General features: G+C 45.5%; 1 protein-coding gene across 1 annotated transcript in view; it reads left to right on the forward strand.

Moving 5' to 3' along the window:
* The first annotated feature begins 17749 nt into the window (after positions 1-17749).
* LOC119964112 (mucolipin-3-like) overlaps positions 17750-22000 on the forward strand; it is an 87887-nt gene continuing 83636 nt past the window's right edge. The window contains exon 1 of the mRNA XM_038793418.1: positions 17750-17907. The gene's annotated coding sequence lies outside the window, so the exon portion shown is untranslated. The remainder of the gene's footprint in view (positions 17908-22000) is intronic.

Genomic DNA, 22000 nt, shown 5'->3' on the forward strand with positions numbered 1-22000 from the left:
CTACAGTCTGCAGTGTGGGGCTACTCTGAGGCTAGAGTTTACCCACTGAGGTGACCGCTGGGTCGGAGGACGATAAGTAGCTGCAAAAAACCTTTTTTTTTTCCCCCGACAAGCCCAGTCTCCTGGAACGAGATGGGGTCTTCAGTGGCACCAGCTCCATAATTTACAATGAAGAGATGTCTGTGAAAATGCATGGTTACTTGTCTAAATACACGGAAGCTGAGGAAAAACCTGATGTAATTTTACAACCCATAGGTCACACTTTATGATTACGATGGGATTTGTTTAATGAGCCAACTCTATAGCAGGCTGTTCAAAATGAGTTTAACTTCCGTGAATGCAGTTTTAGATATGTGTATGGAGTTGATGATCAAATAATCAAACATAGATTTGGGCGATGGTGCACAATAAAACTATTCCCCTCTTCGTTCACACTTCACTCAAGATAGAAATGCCTTGAATCATCCGGTTGTTCCGCTAATTGCTATATTTAAGTTCCTTTTATACCAGAATAGCTACTTTCCACCCAGGTAACACTCTTTGGTTTCTTGTGTTGTAATATTACATTGCCCTTTCCCAATACAATTCAGACCAAGAATTGCTTACTTCACACCATCAGCAGAATCAAGGTCCAGGGGTTACCATTGACCAGAAACTGAACAGGGATGAGCTTTGTAAACACCGTGGCTACAAACACAGGCCAGAGGCTGGAGACTCTGAACGCAGTGTCTCATCTGACTCCCCAAAGGGGTTGGTTTAGCTCACTAGGGGCTGGTTTAGCTCACTCAGCTAAATCGCTGGCTTACCAAGCAGGCCAGCAGCATAGTTCGATTCCCGTACCAGCCTCCCCGGACAGGTGCCGGAATGTGGTGACTAGGGGCTTTTCACAGTAACTTCATTGAAGCCTACTCGTGACAATAAGCGATTTTCATTTCATTTCAAAGCCATCTACATGTAACCAGGCACAAGTCAGGAGTGTGGTGGAATACTCTCCACTTGCCTGGATGAGTGCAGCTCCAACAACACTCAAACGCTTGACACCATCCAGGGGAAAAATGGCACCTGAATGGATACCCCACCCACCACTGTCAACATTCATTCCCTCCACCACTGCTGCACTTTATAAGCATGGGCTGGTTGAGTACGGTCTGCACTCTGTCTGTAATGAACAACTGAAGAAACATGCTATTTGTTCTCGTCAGCCATCCACTGGGATGTATTGCCTAGATACCCAGCACTGAAATTCATATGCAACGTTGCTCAATTGTGTCGTAATGTTTCTGAACTGACGGCAGCATGCTGTTAGTGGAAAATACCACGCCGACCCAGAAGCTGAACTCCTGGTTGAGTGGGGAAAATATTGTTTTGGACATTCGGATCACTTCATGCTCATCAGATAGTGTTATGGCCCAGATAATGTGGCTGTCTCTCAGTATTGCATAAAGTCTCTCTGTAATCAGGAAGTTATGCACTCGAGCTTTATAGTTGGGGCTTTTCAAGTTATTGATTTATGGTTGACCACGCTGGTTGGAAGAGTTCCTGGAGGTGTCATCACACAATCTTGTGCCAGCAATTGCTTTGTCCCCACACTCGCCATTGCTCGCCTGACATGCCCATCCATCGTCGTATATTGAAAATTGTTTTGTGCATTTTGTCCACTTGAGGCTACCTTACACCTGGCTACCAGCAGAGGAGCCTGCTAGGACCTAACAGCTCATAAGGGCTGGCTTCTCCGATTCTGGGGTATGTCCCCACGCCGGCGTGGGAACGGTGGCGTTTTACTCCAGGAGAAAATGGTGTCAAAAGGCCGCTGATTCCCTGCTTTGCTGGGGCCAGCATGCCAATAGTGTAGAGGACCCGGCTCCAGCTGCTGATACGGCCCGGAGAATTGACGGTTCCGTGGCTGGGCATCCGCATGGCGGTGGCCTACAATGGCTGTGCCGGGCTACATGGTGCTGACCGCTCGCGGACCAGGCCCGTGAAATAGTTGCCCCCCCCCCCCCCCTTCCCCCCTTTTGGCCGGCTCGTGCGCCCCGGACACCACCCCCCCCCTCCCCTAGTCCCCCCTGCACCAGATAATGTCCCCCTTGCCGGCGGATCACACACCCCCCCCCCTCCCCCCCCCCCCCCACCACGGCGGGGTCAGGAACCGTGATTCTCAGGCTGATCGCCAAGCGCGATCTCGGCATCGACGACCGGAGAATCCAGCCCTAAATCTCTCTGCCTGGATGTGCAACTCCTTCTATCCCATCATCCATCACCCAAACCAATTGGGAAACAAACTGACTTTTCAATATCTAATTAGATTTTTATTTTGCTGTCCTATTTTCCACATCCAGTTTTTTAAAATTGATATCTTTATATATTTTTTCAAACTTGTAGGTTATTACCATTAGATTTATCAGGTTGCTCACAGTGGTGTCTATGAGGTTAGTTAATTTCTGGAGACTCCATGGACCCCACACTGATCTAAAACGTAGTGGTATTGTGGGCCTGCACCTGAACTCTGTCCTTCAGCACAGGTTTCAGTATCTTTAGTAACCCATTAGCTTCAATACAAAAAGAGTTCAATTCTGTCAGTCCATTTTTGGAAGAAGTTCTCTGTTGAACTGTAAGCCATTGACCTTGTGTTCCATTAATGATCACAGAACATGTCCCATGAGGTTTTAGATGGTTAGGAAATCGTGATAGATTTGGTATTTTCATGTTTTTTAAGAAAAGATCATTCAGCCGTAAAGAGCAGAGTGAATTTTAAAATGGAATGCTGTGTGAAGCATTGTGGCAACTTTTCCAGTTCTATAATGTTTATTTTTTCCATTCTTGAATAGTTTGTTTTTGCTGTTTTATAGATGGTCGTCTTATTATTAATAATGAATTTATTTATTTGACCAAATGTCTGGACATTATGCTGGGATTAAATCACTGAGTGTCTTTAAGATAGAGATAGATAGGTTCTTGATCAATAAGGGGATCAGGGGTTATGGGGAGAAGGCAGGAGAATGGGGATGAGAAAAATATCAGCTATGATTGAATGGCGGAGCAGACCCGATGGGCCGAGTGGCCTACTCCTCCAATATCTTATGGTCTTTTGATTTGTTAAAGTGCGACCATCCTCCCCGGACAGGCGCTGGAATGTGGCGACTAGGGGCTTTTCACAGTAACTTCATTGAAGCCTACTCGTGACAATAAGCGATTTTCATTTCATAAGAAATGTAACTTTGGAACCTGTTGTATCGGTTGCAGTGCATCACCCTTGTACTGTAAAGTTGCAAGCTTTGAACCAGCGCTGCACTTCCTGTTGCCGTTACTGCGTGGTTGGTCTTTATCAGAATTTTGAAGTCTTTTTTTTTGTGTGTGCAAACTTGAAAAAGAGAAATCTAAAGGAAGTAACTTTGGTGTCAGCGACACCTCAGCCGCTATGTTATTGGAGGTCGAGAGCATATCAGTCGGAAGGGACGAAACAACAGAATGCTTTCTTTAACTGGTTTGTTGTAAAGGGCAACAAGGGAATCATTAACCTTACAACCGTCAATCCCAGGTTAGTCGGTGGTGTTTTACAATGAGTGCACCAGCACATAGAAGCTATGTTTAAATGCAGGGTTGAAGCAAGAATTTCAGCATATTCAGAATAGATGCATTCTAGAGCAAATGGAAGACTTATGGGCAGCACGGTAGCATTGTGGATAGCACAATTGCTTCACAGCTCCAGGGTCCCAGGTTCGATTCCAGCTTGGGTTACTGTCTGTGCGGAGTCTGTACATCCTCCCCGTGTCTGCGTGGGTTTCCTCCGGGTGCTCCGGTTTCCTCCCACAGTCCAAAGATGTCCAGGTTAGGTGGATTGGCCATGATAAATTGCCCGTAGTGTCCAAAATTGCCCTTAGTGTTGGGTGGGGTTACTGGGTTGTGGGGATAGGGTGGAGGTGTTAACCTTGGGTAGGGTGCTCTTTAGCTGTTTAGCACAGGGCTAAATCGCTGGCTTTGAAAGCAGACCAAGCAGGCCAGCAGCACGGTTCGATTCCCGTAACAGCCTCCCCGAATAGGCGCCGGAATGTGGCGACTAGGGACTTTTCACAGTAACTTCATTTGAAGCCTAATCGTGACAAGCGATTTTCATTTCATTCATTTCATTCTTTCCAGAAGCCGGTACAGACTCGATGGGCCGAATGGCCTCCTTCTGCACTGTAAATTCTATGATTTAATGGGAAGGTTGCACGATCTTTGTCTTAACTAGGGAAGTTAAAGATAGTATCAAGTTGAAAGAAAAATATTCTGCAAAGGTCGGAAGATTGGACAGAATATGAAGCACATCAAAAAAATGTTTAAAAGATTAATAAGGAGAGAATGCAGGAGAGGTATATAAGAATAGTTGTAGGAATGAGCAATTTCAGTTAGATTGGAGAGGTTGGGACTGTTCTCCTTAGAGGGAAGAAGGCTGAGAGGAGATTTGACTGAGATGCTCAAAATCATGAGGGGCTGGACAGAGTAGACGGGGGAGAAATTGTTCCTGCTGGTGTGGTGAATGTAATATATGAATGTATATATACTAATTCACACTGTTATTGTAAGCACAGTAGCGCCATTCTACCACTAGGGGGAGTAGCGCTGGGAGCACTTAGGAACTTGTACTGGGATCCACCCTTGGTTCTGCCCACGACTCCTCCCCCTAGTGCAGCTGTATAAGTATCCGTGTCCAGAGTCAGCCTGGGTCACTACGAGTTCATCAACGGGTAATAGGCTGGCTCTGAAGTAAGTTGATTAAAGCCTAGATTCACATCGGAAACGCGTGTCTGGTGAATTGATGGTTCCATCAGCTGGTAAAAGGGTCAAGAACGAGAGGGCAGGAACACAAGGTGATTTGCAAAATAAATAAATGTGATGTGTGATAAAAGCTTTTAAACCCAGCATGCACGGCCTGGAATTGTGGTGGAGGCAGGTTCCATTGAGGCACTCTAGACCGAATTTGATGGTAGTTCGAATAGATGTGCAGGGTCCGAAAGTATGGCACTAAGTCATGATGCATGTATGAAGAACTGGTGCAGACGTAATGAGACAAATTCTGCATCGTAACATTTCTGTGAAGTTAGAGCAAGAGAGAAAGTAGCCAGAAAAGTGAATGTTCCTCCCCTAGAGAGTGAGAGCCTGAGGGACTAATGGAAAATAAGGGATAAATTGAACGGACATTTTTGAGTCTGTTTTCACCATAGAAGATAACATCCCAGAAATAAATGTGATCAGGAAGTGAAAGGGAGGAAAAACTAGGGGACTGAGAAAACGATTGGAACTGAAAGCTGACGAGTCCCCAGGTCCTGATGGACTTCATCCTATGGCCTTTAAGGAAGTCGCTGCTGGTGTAGTACATGCATTCACTTTAACTTTCCAAAATTCCCTAGATTCTGGAAAAGTCCCATCGGATTGAAAAGTAGTGAATGTGACTCCCCTACTCCAGAGAGGAGAGAGACAAAATATGAAACTACAGGCCAGTTAGGTTAACATCTGTTATAGTAAAAGCACAAACCTATTATTAAGGAAGTTATAGCAGGGCACTAAGAAAATTTCAATGCAATCCAACAGAGTCAACATGATTTGCTAAAGGGAAATCATGTTTGATTAATGAATTGGTTTTGAGGAAGAAACAAGCGACATAGATAAAGGAGAACCAGTGGATGTGGTGTACTTCGAGTTCCAGAAGGCTTTTGAAAAGCTGGTGTTACTATGCAAATTAAGAGCTGGTGGTGTAAGGGATAACATATTAGCACGGATGGAAGACTTGTTAGCTAATAGGAAATGTAGAGAATGTATGAATGGGTAATTTTTCAGGTCGCAAGACGTGACGAGGGGAGTGCCACAGTGATTAGTGTGACTTCAATGAAGGGACCGATGTACGGTTGCTAAATTTGCTGATACAAAAGATAGGTGAATGTAAGGGTGTGGTTTTCCAGCCTCTCCCATCAGTGGGATCTTTCAATCCTGTAGTTGTCAAGGGACATTTGAATGGCTCACCCCATCCACCGAGGGTGAACCTGCTGTGGTGGGGCCGGAACAGCCTAACTTGCGAAGAGGACATAAAAGAGTCTGCAAAAGGATATAGAAAGGTAAGTAAGTGGGCAAATATTTGGCAGATGGAGTATAATGTGGGAAAATGTAAACTTGTCCACTTTGGCAGGAAAAATAGAAAAGCAGCAAATCATTTGGATGTAGCGAGATTGTAGAACCTGGTCCTCCAGAGGAACCCAGGTGTCCTGATACATGAATTGGGAAAAGTTGGTCTGCAGATGCAGCAAGTGATTAGGAAGAGAAATGGAATGTTGTTGTTTATTGCAAGGGGAATGGGATATAAAAGCAGGGATATTTTGCCAGAGTTTTGGTGTAACCATATCTAGAGTATTATAAACGGTTATGGTTTCCTTATTTTGGAACATAAATGGATTAGTAGCAGTTCAAAGAAACCTATTTGACTGAATTGGAGTTTAGAAGAATGAGAGGCGATCTTTATAAATGATATAAGATACTGAGGGGATTTGACAGTGTGGATGCTGAAATGATATTTCCCTTTGGGAGAGACTAGAACTGGGGGGTATTACGATCGCAGTTGATATTATTAGATGGGAAGATCCCAGAATAGAACCCTGGCTCAAAAGACGGAAATTTTATTTTTCATGAAATGTGGAGGAATAGAGTAACAAGACTGCTAATTAGTTTTAATAGCCAAAAAGATAACATCAAAAAATTGGACGATGATATAATATGACTTTAGTCTTTCTCCCCCGCCCCCCTCAGTTTCACCATTATACACTGGTTTTAGGATTAACATGGTACGCAAAGCACATCTTAATCTACAATGATCTTATTTGCACAAAGTCTCTTTTAATCACACAAGATGACTGTGGTCAAATAGACACAAGCCACTCTGACCCCAAGATAGTGTCTGTGGATTTCTTCTCTGAATCCCCCCAGATGAATGTCATGTGGGAACCTCCAAACTCCACTCCCTAAAACACACTTCAAAATCCCTCTCAGTCCTTAGGGACAGCAGCACAGTGGTTAGCACTGTTGCTTCACAGCGCCAGGGTCCCGGGTTTGATTTCCGCTTGGGTCACAGTCTGTGCGGAGCCCGCACGTTTTCCCCGTGTCTGCGTGGGTTTCCTCCGGGCGCTACGGTTTCCTCCCACAAGTCCTGAAAGACGTGCTTTTTAGGCGAATTGGACATCCTGAATTCTCCCTCTGTGTACCCGAACAGGAGCCAGAGTGTGGCGACTAGGGGGTTTTCACAGTAACTTCATTGCAGTGTTAATGCAAGCTGACTTGTGACAATAATAATGATTACTATTATTGAATATTTTTAAGGCTCTTAATTTGGTCCTTGCGTTCTTAATTGACAAGGGAGCCAAAGAGTGAAGCAGGTAGGAAGAAATTGGAGTTAAGGCCACAATCCGATGGACACGATCATCATCAGTTAAAATGAGATCAACCATGATTTTATTGAACAGCAGAACAGGTTCGAGGGGCAGAATGGCCTCCTGGCTCAAATCCGTTCGCATATATATGTCACTTTTGAAACATGGCACTGTTTAATGACAAGCCACTGACTCCCACCGCTACCTGGACTACAGCTCTTCCCACCCTACACCCTGTAAGGACTCCATCCCTTTCTCTCAACTCCTTCGCCTCCGTTGCATTTGCGCCGATGATACCACTTTCCAAAATGGTGCTTTGAAAACCTTTTCCTTCTTCCTCGACCGTGATTTCCCACCTACAGTTAATTGAATCTTTACAGATCCAGAGATAGGGGTAACCCCAGGTTAAAGAGGTGTGAATTGTCTCAAGCCAGAACAGTTGGTAGGATTTTGCAAGGCCAGGCCAGATGGTGGGGGATGAATGTAATGCGACATGAATCCCAGGTCCCGGTTATGGGATTTATCCCCCACCATCTGGCCTGGGCTTGCAAAATCCTACCAACTGTCCTGGTTTGAGACAATTCACACCTCTTTAACCTGGGGTTACCCCTATCTCTGGATCTGTAAAGACTTGATTACCTGCAAATGCTCGCATTCTAAGCATTGTCTGGCATCTTTGAATTTGTCTATATATATGTTTCTGGAACATGCCTCTTCATTCACCTGAGGAAGGAGCAGTGCTCCGAAAGCTAGTGTTTGAAACAAACATGTTGGACTTTAACCTGGTGTTGTAAGACTTCTTACTGTGTTCACCCCAGTCCAATGCCGGCTTCTCCACATCAGTTTCTCTGCTGTTTGACCTTTCACATCTTTTGTTCTCTCTGGAGACTGCCATTCGCACTCTTTCCCCTTGGTATCTGTGGCCATTAGCACCCGGTTTCCCTGGGTTTCTGTGGCTATGACTCATCTTTCATTCTCACTCCTCAGTATAAATATTTCCCACTTTCTCTGTCTGTTAGCTTTGACAAAGAGCCATCGGGCTCGAAACGTTAGCTCGTTTCTCTCCCTACAAATGCTGCCAGACCTGCTGAGATTTTCCAGCATTTTCTCTTTTGTTTCAGATTCCAGCATCCGCAGTAATTTGCTTTTATCCACTGTTTAATGATTAACTGGCTGTAAACCACATTTATATATTTAGTCAGATAACTGATATTTACTTTGCTGATAAGCTAGCGGAACTAGATTGGATGATTAAACTTAATTGTGTTGTGAGCTACAAGAGACTCCAAATGTTTTTATTTAATTCTGTTTTAAACCATCCACCTTTACTGCACAGTGGACAGTGCGGACGAACAGTTAAAACCATAATACTTGACGGTAGTTTGACATGAATGTTGTACATAAATATATGTTGGTTGGAAATAATTTTGGAATTTATATCTTAAAAATGAAAGCTGCAGTTTAACAGGATAAACATTCGAGTTGATGGGAATCGGGGATGTGTAATAATGCACGTACGTTTGCAGGCTGAAATTGATATACCTCTGCTGTGATCTTAAAGTGAAAGGCTTAAGCATGAAGCGTGTACATTGGAAAAAAATATCTCACAAAACTATTGAAAAGGGTAATTGAGCCCCGAATCTCGGTAGTGCATTCACAGAATAGCATTCGTCTAAGATGGTCTCCAGCATCGTAACAGGTCATGGGCTGGTTTATGTTTCACACAAGCCTCCTCCTTTAACCCCTCTTCACCTCAGCCTATACAAAGAACAAAGAACAAAGAAAAGTACAGCACAAGAACAGGCCCTTCGGCCCTCCAAGCCCGTGCTGACCATGCTGCCCGTCTAAACTAAAATCTTCTACACTTTCTATGTCCGTATCCCTCTATTCCCATCCTATTCATGTATTTATAAAGATGCCCCTTATATGTCACTATCATCCCTGTTTCCACCACCTCTGGCAGCAAGTTCCAGGCACCCACTACCCTCTGTGTAAAAAAAAAACTTGCCTCGTACATCTCCTCTAATTGCCCCTCGCACCTTAAATCTATCCCCCTAGTAATTGACCCCTCTACCCTGGGAAAAAGCCTCTGACTATCCACTCTGTCTATGCCCCTCATAATTTTGTAGACCTCTATCATGTCGCCCCTCAACCTCCGTCATTCCAGTGAGAACAAACCGAGTTTATTCAACCTCTCCTCATAGCTAATGCCCTCCATACCAGGCAATATCCTGGTAAATCTCTTCTGCACCCTCCACATCCTTCTGGTAGTGTGGTGACCAGAATTGAATACTATACTCCAAGTGTGGCCTAACTAAGGTTCTATACAGCTGCTATACATTTATTCCTTTCTCTCTCATAGGCTTCTCCTTCAATGCATCTGTACTATTAACCACACCCCTCCTGTTAGCTATGTGGAGAGGCTGAATAGACTCGGACTGAACATAGGACATAGAATTTACAGTGCAGAAGGAGGCCATTTGGCCCATCAAGCCCACACCGGCCCTTAGAAAGAGCACCCTACTTAAGCTTACACCTCCACCCTATCCCTGCAACCCAGAAACTCAACCTAACCTTTTGGACATTAAGGGCAATTTAGCATAGCCAATCCACCTAACCTGCACATCTTTGGACTGTGGGAGGAAACTGGAGCATCCGGAGGAAACCCACACAGACACGGGGAGAACGTGCAAACTCCACGGAGACAGTAACCCGAGGCCGGAATTGAACCTGGGACCCTGGAGCTGCGAGGCAGCAGTGCTAACCACTGTGCCATCATGCCACCCTTCAGAACGACGGAGATTCAGGGGTGAGCAGATAGAGATCTACAAGATTATGAGGAGCAATGATAGTGGATGGGCAGGCACTCTTTCCGATGGTGGAGGGGTCAGGCACCAGGGGGCACAGGTTTACGGTCCATGTAAACCTGTTTAGAGGAGATGTGCGAGGCAGGATGTTTTTTACACAGAGGGTGGCGAGTGCCTGGAACGCGTTGCCAGGGGAGGTTGTGGATGCAGATACATTAAAGACGTTCAAAAAGCATCTTGGCAAACACATGGATAGGATGGGTTTCGGGGAATAAGGCACAAGGAAGTGCTGAGGGTTTTGGCCAAGGTTGGTATCATGACCAGTACAGACTTGAAGGGCCTGTTCCTGCGTTGTATTGTTCTTTGTTCTTTGTGCAGGAACAAAACAACAAAAAACTAAATTGATAAATGTGCTAAACTGTCAACAATATAAAGTTGAGGGAGTCCCTTAGAAAATACAAACTTATAAAGATGGTGGAGAGTGGTATCAAGAGCACTGAATGTTACGCAATACGAGGATGATAATATTTTAAATATAACTATTTAGCTGTTGAATAATGATAAGCTATCACTTTGCTGATGAAGGAGAGGAGAGTGGGGCAGTATTCACCTGATGAAGGAGCTACGCTCCAAAAGCTAGTGGTTCCAAATAAACCTGTTGGACTTTAACCTGGTGTTGTAAGATTTCTTGGTGTTGTAACTGTGCTGGAACATCTTGGCTAGAAGTGCGGCAAGTTCTGGAGCACAAGTCTTCAGTACTATTGCCGGCATGTTGTCACAGCCCATAGCCTTTGCTGTATCCAGTGCTTTCAGCCGTATCTTGATATCATAAAAGTGGGCCATTCAGCCCATCGAGCCTGCTCTCCCATTTAATAAGATCATGGTTGATCTGATTGGGTCCTTAACTCCACTTTCCTGCCTGCCCCTTATACTCAGACCGGAATCTAACTAATTCAGCCTTAAAAATATTCAATTTGCCAACTTCCATCACTCTCTGGGGAAGAGAGGTCCACAGCCTCACAACTCTGAGAGCACAAATTCTCCTCATTTTCCATCTTAAATGGGAGACCCCTTATTTTCAAACTGTGACCCCGAGTCCTGGTCCCTCCCACAAGGGGAAACATCCTCTCAGCACCCTCTCGTGTCCCCGCAAGGATCTTGTATATTTCAATAAGATCAACTCTCATTCTTCTAAATTCCAGGGGGCATAGGCTCAACCCGTTCCTCATACGATGAAGCCATTTATCCCAGGAATCATCCCATGAACCTTCTTGGAAGTGTTTTTAATATAAGTATATCACCCCCAAAATTAGAGAAACAAAACTGTACACCATATTCCAGGTGTGGCAGGAAACATTGAAAGAGATGTTGCTAAGATAGAGTTGAGGCCACATAAAGAAGAGTGGAGTTGTATAACGAGCAGGTGATCTAATGTTCCCTTGTGCAAATTATGAGCAAAGTAAAGATTTCCTACAAACTTTAACATTTCCATCTTTAAGGCTCAGTGGTATCTCCTCTGCTGCTGTGAAAGCTGACTGTCCACCCTGCTGTCTCTCCTAATTCTGGCAACGTTCGTTCCTCCCTCCTTGTCAACTCCAATTGGATTTATTCCTGTAGGTTTCTCACATGGCTCTCACGTGCCAACCCTCCCCACAGCCTGCACTCAAATAACCTTATCACACTAATCCCGCCAGCCAAGCGAATTAAAGCAGCCAGCGATGGTGCTATCAGGCAGCACTTACTCAGCAATAACCTGCTCACCAGTGCTCAGTTTGGGTTCTGCCCAGGGTCACTCAGCTCCCCATTACAGCGTTTACTGGTTGGCACAGTTGCTTCACAGCACCAGGGATCTGGGTTCAAATCCCGGCTTGGGTCACTGCCTGCGCAGAGTCTGCACGTTCTCCCCGTGTCTGCATGGGTTTCCTCCGGGTGCTCCGGTTTCCTCCCACAAGTCCCGAAAGACTTGCTGTTAGGTGAATTGGACATTCTCTGTACCTGAACAGGCGCCAGAATGTGGCGACTAGGGGCTTTTCACAGTAACTTCATTGCAGTGTTAAGGTAAGCCTACTTGTGATCTTATGCCAATAATAAAGATGATCATTAATGTCATTATTATTAGCAGTTTGCATTCTAAAGTTAATGTAAGCCTACATGTGACACTTTAATCCATGTTTAGATAATAATAATCTTTAAAGAGCTGAACTCTTAAGGTGAGAGTGACTGCTTTGGGCATCAGGACAGCAGTTGACTGACAGTAAGATCAAGGAGCCCTAGTAAAACTGGAGTCACTGGGATTTGGGGAAAACTCTCCGCTGGTTGGGGTCATACCTGGCACAAAGGAAGATGGTTGTGGCTGTTGGCAGTCAATCATCTTCGTTTCAGGACATCACTGCAGGTGTTCCTCAGGGGCGTGTCTTAAGCCCATTCACCTTGAGCTGCCTCATCAATGACCTTCCCTCCATGGGAGTGGAGGGAGTGAATGTGGATGTGGTATATCTGGATTTCCAGAAAGCCTTTGACAAGGTGCCACACAAAAGGTTGCTGCATAAGATAAAGATGCATGGCATTAAGGGTAAAGTAGTAGCATGGATAGAGGATTGGTTAATTAATAGAAAGCAAAGAGTTGGGATAAATGGGTGTTTCTCTGGTTGGCAATCAGTAGCTAGTGGTGTCCCTCAGGGATCCGTGTTGGGCCCACAATTGTTCACAATTTACATTGATGATTTGGAGTTGGGGACCAAGGGCAATGTGTCCAAGTTTGCAGATGACACTAAGATGAGTGGTAAAGCGAAAAGTGCAGAGGATACTGGAAGTCTGCAGAGGGATTTGGATAGGTTAAGTGAATGGGCTCGGGTCTGGCAGATAGAATACAATGTTGACAAATGTGAGGTTATCCATTTTGGTAGGAATAACAGAAAACGGGATTATTATTTAAACGATAAAATATTAAAGCATGCCGCTGTTCAGAGAGACTTGGGTGTGCTAGTGCATGAGTCACAGAAGGTTGGTTTACAAGTGCAACAGGTGATTAAGAAGGCAAATGGAATTTTGTCCTTCATTGCTAGAGGGATGGAGTTTAAGACTAGGGAGGTTATGTTGCAATTGTATAAGGTGTTAGTGCGGCCACACCTGGAGTATTGTGTTCAGTTTTGGTCTCCTTATTTGAGAAAGGACGTACTGGCGCTGGAGGGTGTGCAGAGGAGATTCACTAGGTTAATCCCAGAGCTGAAGGGGTTGGATTATGAGGAGAGGTTGAGTAGACTGGGACTGTACTCGTTGGAATTTAGAAGGATGAGGGGGGATCTTATAGAAACATTTAGAATTATGAAGGGAATAGATAGGATAGATGCGGGCAGATTGTTTCCACTGGCAGGTGACAGCAGAACTAGGGGGCATAGCCTCAAAATAAGGGGAAGTAGATTTAGGACTGAGTTTAGGAGGAACTTCTTCACCCAAAGGGTTGTGAATCTATGGAATTCCTTGCCCAGTGAAGCAGTTGAGGCTCCTTCATTACATGTTTTTAAGGTAAAGATAGATCGTTTTTTGAAGAATAAAGGGATTAAGGGTTATGGTGTTCGGGCCGGAAAGTGGAGCTGAGTCCACAAAAGATCAGCCATGATCTAATTGAATGGCGGAGCAGGCTCGAGAGGCCAGATGGCCTACTCCTGCTCCTAGTTCTTATGTTCTTATGTTCTTATAATGTCAGAAGTGGGGACGTTTGCTGATGTTCAGCACCATTCGCGACTCCTCAGATACTGAAGCAGTCCATGCCCATATGCAGCAAGACCTGGGCACTATTCAGGAGAGAAAATCTAACCATTGCCCTTGACATTCAATGGCATTAACATTGTTGAATCCCCCCACAATTTACATCCTTGGGGTTAATATTGACCATAAACTGAATTGATACTGTGATTATAATAGCAGGTCAGGGGCTAGGAATCCTGCAGCGAGTAATTTGCCACCTGACTCCCCAAAGCCTGTCCACTATCTACAAGGCACTTGTCAGGACTGTGATGGAACACTCTCAACTTGCCTGGATGAATACAGTCCGAGCAACACTTAGCTTAACGTCATCAAGACAAAGCAGCCCAATTAATTTGCACATAACCCACCACCTTAAACATTCACTCCCTCCACTCCCGAGACACGTTGGCAGCCGTGTGCACCATTTACAAAATGCACTGCACCACCTTCCTAACTCGCTACCTCTACCACCTAGAAGAACAAGGGCAGCAGATGTAAGGGAACACCACCACTTACAGATTACCCGCCCAAGTCAATCTCCATCCTGACTGAGAACTATATCACCATTTCTTCACTAATTCTGGGTCAAACTCCCTCCCTAACAGCACTGTGGGTGCACCTACCACATGGACTGCAGGGGTTTGAGAAGGCGGCTCACCACCACCTTCTCAAGGGCAATTAGGGATGGCCGATGAATGCTGGTCTAGCCAGCGATGCCCACATCCTCTCTCCAGCATTTTTCCTAACTGATAACCAGGAGCAATCACAGGAAATGAAATGTAAAGACGCCTGTATCTGAATTCCCCATTGGCATTTCTCCTGACTTTGTTTAACGCAGTGTCCAAGGAATTGATCTTCGACTCCAGGGCAGGCAGGTGGAATTGGCAACCGGAACACCACCTCTTCTTTCACATAATGACACTGGAGTACCCGAACCAATTCTGCTGCAGGTGGTTGAGTGTCTGAGAATAGCTGTTACAGCTTTTTAATTCCCCCACGAGAACAGAATTATCCTCGCAACGTTTGTTCAGACTCATCGTAAACACAAAAGCTGGCTGAAGGAGCCTGCACACCTGTGGGCACCACGGGGTATTGTGCACATTGCTGACTTGATAATAAAATGCTGGTTTAAGTGGGAAGGTATTCTTTGCTTGATGCTTATTTTTTATTTGTTTGGATAATATCATAATTGTGATTTTTTTTTTGCTAAAAGGGTCCACTTTTAATTTTCCCGGTGCCACCCACTCCCTCTGTTATTGGTCCATCAAAAGTGATGCCACACCTCTTCTCCCCTCCCCCCCCCCCCAGCCAAAACCGAGAATGGAATTTTCTTCTCGACCTTTGTTTAGGTTCAGTGTAAAAATGCCAAGCTAATTAAAGGAACGCCCATGATGAGATCATCAATTCATGCGACACGTGGTTAGAAGCGAACAGTGGTTTTAATCATCTTACAACAGAGCCTGCCTGTGACGAGATGAACTCCAGATGAACTGGCAGGCAGGCAGGCTCACAACAGCAGCCTTTATACTTCCGGTTAGGGGGAGGAGCCATGGGCGGAGCCAAGGGTGGAGCCCAGTACAAGCTCATCTCCCCCTATGGGTAGAGCCGCGCAACTACACATGATCTAGTACAAGGTACAGGCTCAACACATGTTGTACGATACAGTGTGGATTATTAGTGTTTATAATTCACCGCAGCCCCCACACTCACGGGCTTGGTGCTACTCCTGGGGGCGGTCGCCTCTGGCTGCCTTCCTCTCTTCCACCATTTATATAAAAAAAACATACCTGGGATGTGGTTGTTTCCGCTGACGCTGGCATTCATCACCCATGCTCAATCACCCTGGGCACCTTCTTGAACATTTCTGAGCACGTCGCTCGGCCATTTCAGAGGGCAGTTAAGAGTCAACCACATTGCTGTGGGTCTGGAGTCACATGTAAGCCAGACCAGGTAAGGGCGGCTGATTTCCTTCCCTAATGGACATTGGTGAATCAGATGGGATGTCACAGCAATCAAGTAATGACATGGTCACCATTGCTGAGACTGCCTTTTATCCCAGTGTTAATGAATTGTATTAGCATTAGATTAGGCCACTGGATTACTACTCCAGTAGCATAGCCACTGCACCCAAGTGTTTGTGTGCTGATTCTATTCATGATTGCCAGGTGCCTGTGTCAGGAGTGTATCATTGACACTGGGTGTAATAATATTTCCTTTTCCTTAATAGTTGTGGCCCCTGTAAAAAGGGAGCACGATCGGTTGATACTCGGGAAACCCAATGTGTCATAGAACAATATAGCACAGGAGTCCATTCAGCCCATCTTTAAAGGGAGTTCTCTCCCTTCTATTTCCTTTTCTAGTATTGACCAACTCCCCCAATTTTGCAAGTTGTTGGTCAACCTGCTTCCCTCACCCTTTCAGGCAATGTGTCCGATATGGTTTCACGAGACAAGGCTCAAATACACACACAGACATGGAAAAGTGTTCTCAGTATCTGAGTAAGTTTTTGAAGGTCAGTGATAGGTACTGGAGGCAGGATATTTATGGGAATGGATACTAGATTATTCCTGTGAGATTCTTATTGAAACAATTCTCTGTACAGTCCAGGGAATGAGGATCAAATCCTATCACCACAACCACATACACACAGACATACATACAAACACACATACATACACAAACACATAGAATCCCTACAGAAGGAGGCTATTCGGCCCATTGAGTCTGCACCGACCCTTCTACCTAGACCCAATCCCCACCTTAACCCCTGTAACTCCACCTAACCGTTGCACACTAAGGGGCAATATTTCATGGCCAATCCACCTAAACTGTACATCTTTGGGCTATGGGAGGAAACCCACGCAGACATAGGGAGAAAGTGAAATCTTCACCCAGTCATTCAACCCGGTCCGTGGTGCTGTGAGGCAGCAGTGCTGACCACTGTGCCACAGATACAAACACGTGCACATAAACGTAGATACACATACACACATGCACCGAGACACACACACAGATACACATACACACAAATGTGTAGACACCCACACATACACATACGTATCTACATATACAAACACACATACAATGTAATGCACGCAAACACATGGATGCACATACACAGAAACACACATGCATACACAAATATACATACAAACACGCACATAAACACAGATACACATACGTATGTACATACACAAACACACATACAATGTAATGCACGCAGACACATGGATACACATACACAGAAACACACATGCATACACAAATATACATACAAACACGCACATAAACACAGATACACATACGTATGTACATACACAAACACACATACAATGTAATGCACGCAGACACATGGATACACATACACAGAAACACACATGCATACACAAATATACAGTATACAAACACGCACATAAACACAGATACACATACCCCGAGACACACAAACATGCACACACACTATCACATGCACACAGATACACATACATACAAACTAACACATACATACAAATGATCCGTGCACACAAATTATTATTATTATCCGATGCAGCCTCCCGGAGTGATTGGCGCCGTTCTGCCCAGTGCAGTAACTCTGAGCTCCCTCCCCATCCCAGCTTCTGGAGCGGGTTGCCCTCCGGCTCGGCTCCGCTTTGATGCCCCGCCCGGGGCTGCTCCTCCGCGGGGGGGAGGGCGCTGGTTCCCCGGAGGAACTGGAGACTTGCGGAACACTCCGGCACTGAGCGAGTTTCAGAAGTGCCTCCTCCAGGAGAGAGAGGGGGGGGGGGGGGGGGAGGTGGGAGCTTCAATGTGAACTGCAGGAGGTGGAAATCCCACACCCCAGTCCTGAGGGTCAGTCCACACTCACTGCCTGAGTCGCTGGGGTCTGGCAACATCTTTTACATTCCAGGTTGGGCTCAAACTGAAAGTGAAATTGAACAAGCCAAGCAGGGAGACAACAGGTAAGATGTGACCAGGACTGCCCACCAGTGAAGGATTAACCCTATTCTCATCTTCATAGTTGTTGACTGACCTGTACATCTCTCCAATCTCCGTTTTTAATGTCTGTTTAGTTTGTAGTTGTCATTTTATTTGAGATGGGATTGGCTATGTAAAGTTGATTTAAAACCCTCTTATTTTTCTTATCCATTCTGGGGGCACGGGTCTCACTGGCTAAGCCAGCATTTATTGCCCATCCCTAATTGCCCTTTGAATGGCTGCAGTCCATGAGGTGTAGGTACACCCACAGTGCTGTTAGGGAGGGAGTTTCCGGATTTTGACCCAGCGACAGTGAAGGAACGGCCGATATATTTCCAAGTCAGGATGGTGAGTGACTTGGAGGGGAACCTCCAAGTTGATATGTTTTGCCTAGGCTTGCTGGCCTTGTGTTTCTGGGCAATGGAGGTGACCTGAAAGAAGCCCTGGTGCATTTATGCGTGACTGTCCTTTAATTCAGGACATGCCGAGTGTCTGTACATCGCTGCCCCATTATCCCAATTGACACTTTCTGCTGTTGGGATCAGCACATTTGTTTTAACAATGTAATTGACTAGATGGGTACCACACTCCAACAATGCAAATACATAAAAATCAAATTTAAAGCGGCCTCAGGCAAAGAAGGTTCAAACCGAATGCTTGTTGGGTGTTTAACAATCAATAGCTTCCGGGACAGGACATGTAGAGGCGCTCATTGATACACTTCAGCTCCTGCTCTGCCAATGCCTTGATTTTAAAATTTCCATCCTTGTTTTCAAATCCCTCATCAATCTTGCCCATCGCTGTAATCTCTTCCAGCTCTACAACTTTCTGTTTCTGCCGCACTCCTCCAATTCTGACCTATTCAGTGTGCGCAACTTCAATAAACCCACAGTTACGATGACTATGCCTTCAGCCTGGACCCTAAACTCTGGAGTTCGCTCACTAAGTCCCTCTGTCTCTCCAACTCCCCTTTCTCTTTTGAGACGCTGCCTAAAATCCACCTCTTTGACCAACCTTTTGGTTATCTGCATTAATATCTCCTTATGTGGCCCTGTGTCAGATTTTGCTTGATAATGGCTCCTGCGAAGTACCTTGGGATGTTTTACTATAGGTGGCATTATCCGGCCCTTCCCACCAGTGTGATCTTCCAGTTCCGTCAGAGGTGAACCCCCCCACCCCCGGTGGGTTCTCCAGCAGCAGGATGTGCGAGCCCTCGAGTGTTTGGGGGGGGGGGGGGGGGGGGGGGGGAGAGCCCGCCCTGTGTTAAAGTTTGTTGCTAATAAAGAGGACTTTTGTAAATGTTAAACCTTTGTATGTTCATCAACTTTATGTATTTACATACCGTCTAAGCTATAGTTGTGTTTTACGAGGTAGCTTTGCTCGCGTTTCCTCTTTGAAAATAATACCAACAACCATAATAGGAGAGATTGATTTATTCATTAAACGGAAGAAGGGCAACAATTCAAATAAGTTGTTCAATGGATTTTGCAAATCTGGGTTTGGCCAAAGTGACTGGAAAACCGGTTTACCGTTTCTTTGGCCATTTTGAAGCTGAGGTGATTTGCTGTTGCAGTCAACACTTGAAATGAAATGAAAATGAAAATCGCTTATTGTCACGAGTAGGCTTCAAATGAAGTTACTGTGAAAAGCCCCTAGTCGCCACATTCCGGCGCCTGTCCGGGGAGGCTGGTACGGGAATCGAACCGTGCTGCTGGCCTGCTTGGTCTGCTTTAAAAGCCAGCGATTTAGCCCAGTGAGCTAAACCAACCCCTTGTGTAATATGTTTGAAATATTGGATGATGAGCAGGCCATTCAGTCCATTGAACCTGTCCTACCGCTCACAGAGGGTTCTGAGGACAACACATTCCAATTATCTTTCCACTGAGAGGTTACTGATGTGAAACAACAAGGGGAACCATTTGGTGATAGAATTCAGGGGTTTCGGAAGGAAAGCAGAAGTGAAAGCCCACGCATGAGCTAAATCTTTCAAGAGCCCAGCTAAATTCTGATGTCGTTGATGTTTTTAGGTTTTTTGGCACACAGATTTCGGGGACGCGAGTTGATGAGTCAGAACATCATGTGAATTATTGCACTCGTCATATTTGCAATACCACATCGAATAAAGCTGGACCGGCAGTGAGATTGCTGGTCTCCGAGCAGCCCGGAGGGAATGTAGGTCAATCTCCTGTTTTTAAAGCTGGGAAGAGTGTACAGAAAGCTGGACGGGACATTGAAATCAGAGCCATTCAGGAGGGAGGGTTGGAAACACCTTGTCGTTTCTGTAAAATCTCAGACACTTTGGCCAGTTTGCTATTCAAGCATTTTACCCAGGTGCCTTTACTTGCGAGATGAGCAAAGGGCAAAACAGGCACACGGTTTAGCCCAATTATACTCTCAATTCCGGTTCCCTGACCGGGAATTCTCACTCACACAAAATATGACTCAGATTCACAGCTGAGCTCGAGGTATTACTCATACTTAGTGAAGGAGGATGGCCAGACTATGATCACTCGATGTGGACATCGTCTCTGGGCTTGGAATCCAGGGTCCCTTCTCCTTGCGATGGCTGTGCCTGTGGGGGGGGGGGGGGGGGGGGCTCCCAGGTTATCGCTAAATATCCGTTCCGATGTGCTGGTTTAGCACAGGGCTAAATTACTGGCTTTGAAAGCAGACCAAGGAGGGCCAGCAGCACGGTTCAATTCCCGTACCAGCCTCCCCGAACAGGCATCGGAATGTGGCGACTAGGGGCTTTTTCACAGAAACTTCATTTGAAGCCTACTTGTGACAATAAGCGATTTTCATTTCATTTCATTTATACTGGTCTGCTAGCATTGAGTCATAGTCATACGCTCACAACTGGCCCGAGTTCTGTTGTCCCATCCAGACTCTAACACATTAATGGGAATAAACAGGATACTCCTGTTCATCCAAGGTGATTCAATCAAACTTCATTGTCCTCGGAAATACCCTCATCTGACCAGCTAATAGCCCATTATGGAGTCTGATGGCTTATTTTGTCTGTTCTTTGTCCTGTTGCAAAGTTGATCACCTGTGTCTGGAAATTTGTTACATATTCATAGCCTGGCCTTGTTCTTCGTGTAAACGTGAGTAGGTAATCACAAAGTCCATGTAGCAATAACGGGTTTATGTATTGACTTGAGTTTCCTTTCAGATGGCCAGTATCAATTCAGCCTCATGTGGCATTTCTGTTCCTGGCCTATGTGTGTTGTCAGCCTGTTTTCAGTACCACAGCTGCTTCAGACCAGGGCTGCAGAAGAGTGGAGCTCTCTCTCAGAAAAGCCGCTGCTAGCTCAGATCAGTTTAAAATCTACGATAGAATTACATTTGCTATATTAGAGTATTAAGGGAGCTGGAGACAAAGTCGGTGGATGGAGTTTGTAAACAGATCAGCCATGATGTAGCAATCAATCTCTTTTAAAAAAAATAATTTTTATTCAAATTTTCACAAAATGTCAACAACAGAAAATACTAAGAACAGAAAGAACAAACCCCCCCCCCCCCCCCCCCCCCCGCCATGTATACAAAAAAGAAGAAATAAATTAACACCCGTCATTAGCAAAGAACAAATATACACGTCCCTTAAGCCCAAAACAAAATGACGGGTCCCCCCCTCTCCCCCCCTCCCCCCCGGGTTGCTGCTGCTGCTGGCCTTTTTCTATCATTCTGCCAGGAAATCTAGGAATGGTTGCCACCTCCTGAAGAACCCCTGCACTGATCCCCTTAGGGCAAATTTCACCCTCTCCAATTTAATAAACTCCGCCATATCGTTGACCCAGGCCTCCACGCTTGGGGGCCTCGCATCATTCCACTGAAGAAGAATCGTCCGCCGGGCTACTAGGAACACAAAGGCCAGAATACCGGCCTCTTTCGCCTCCTGCACTCCCGGCTCCTCTGCAACTCCAAATATTGCGAGACCCCAGCCCAGTTTGACACTGGATCCTACCACCCTCGACACCGTCCTTGCTACGCCCTCCCAAAATTCCCCCAACGCTGGGCATGCCCAGAACATATTGGTATGGTTTGCTGGGCTCCCGGGCACCTAATACACCTGTCCTC

The sequence above is a fragment of the Scyliorhinus canicula genome, chromosome 4 (genome assembly GCF_902713615.1).
Source record: "Scyliorhinus canicula chromosome 4, sScyCan1.1, whole genome shotgun sequence".
Taxonomy (NCBI): Eukaryota; Metazoa; Chordata; class Chondrichthyes; order Carcharhiniformes; family Scyliorhinidae; genus Scyliorhinus; species Scyliorhinus canicula.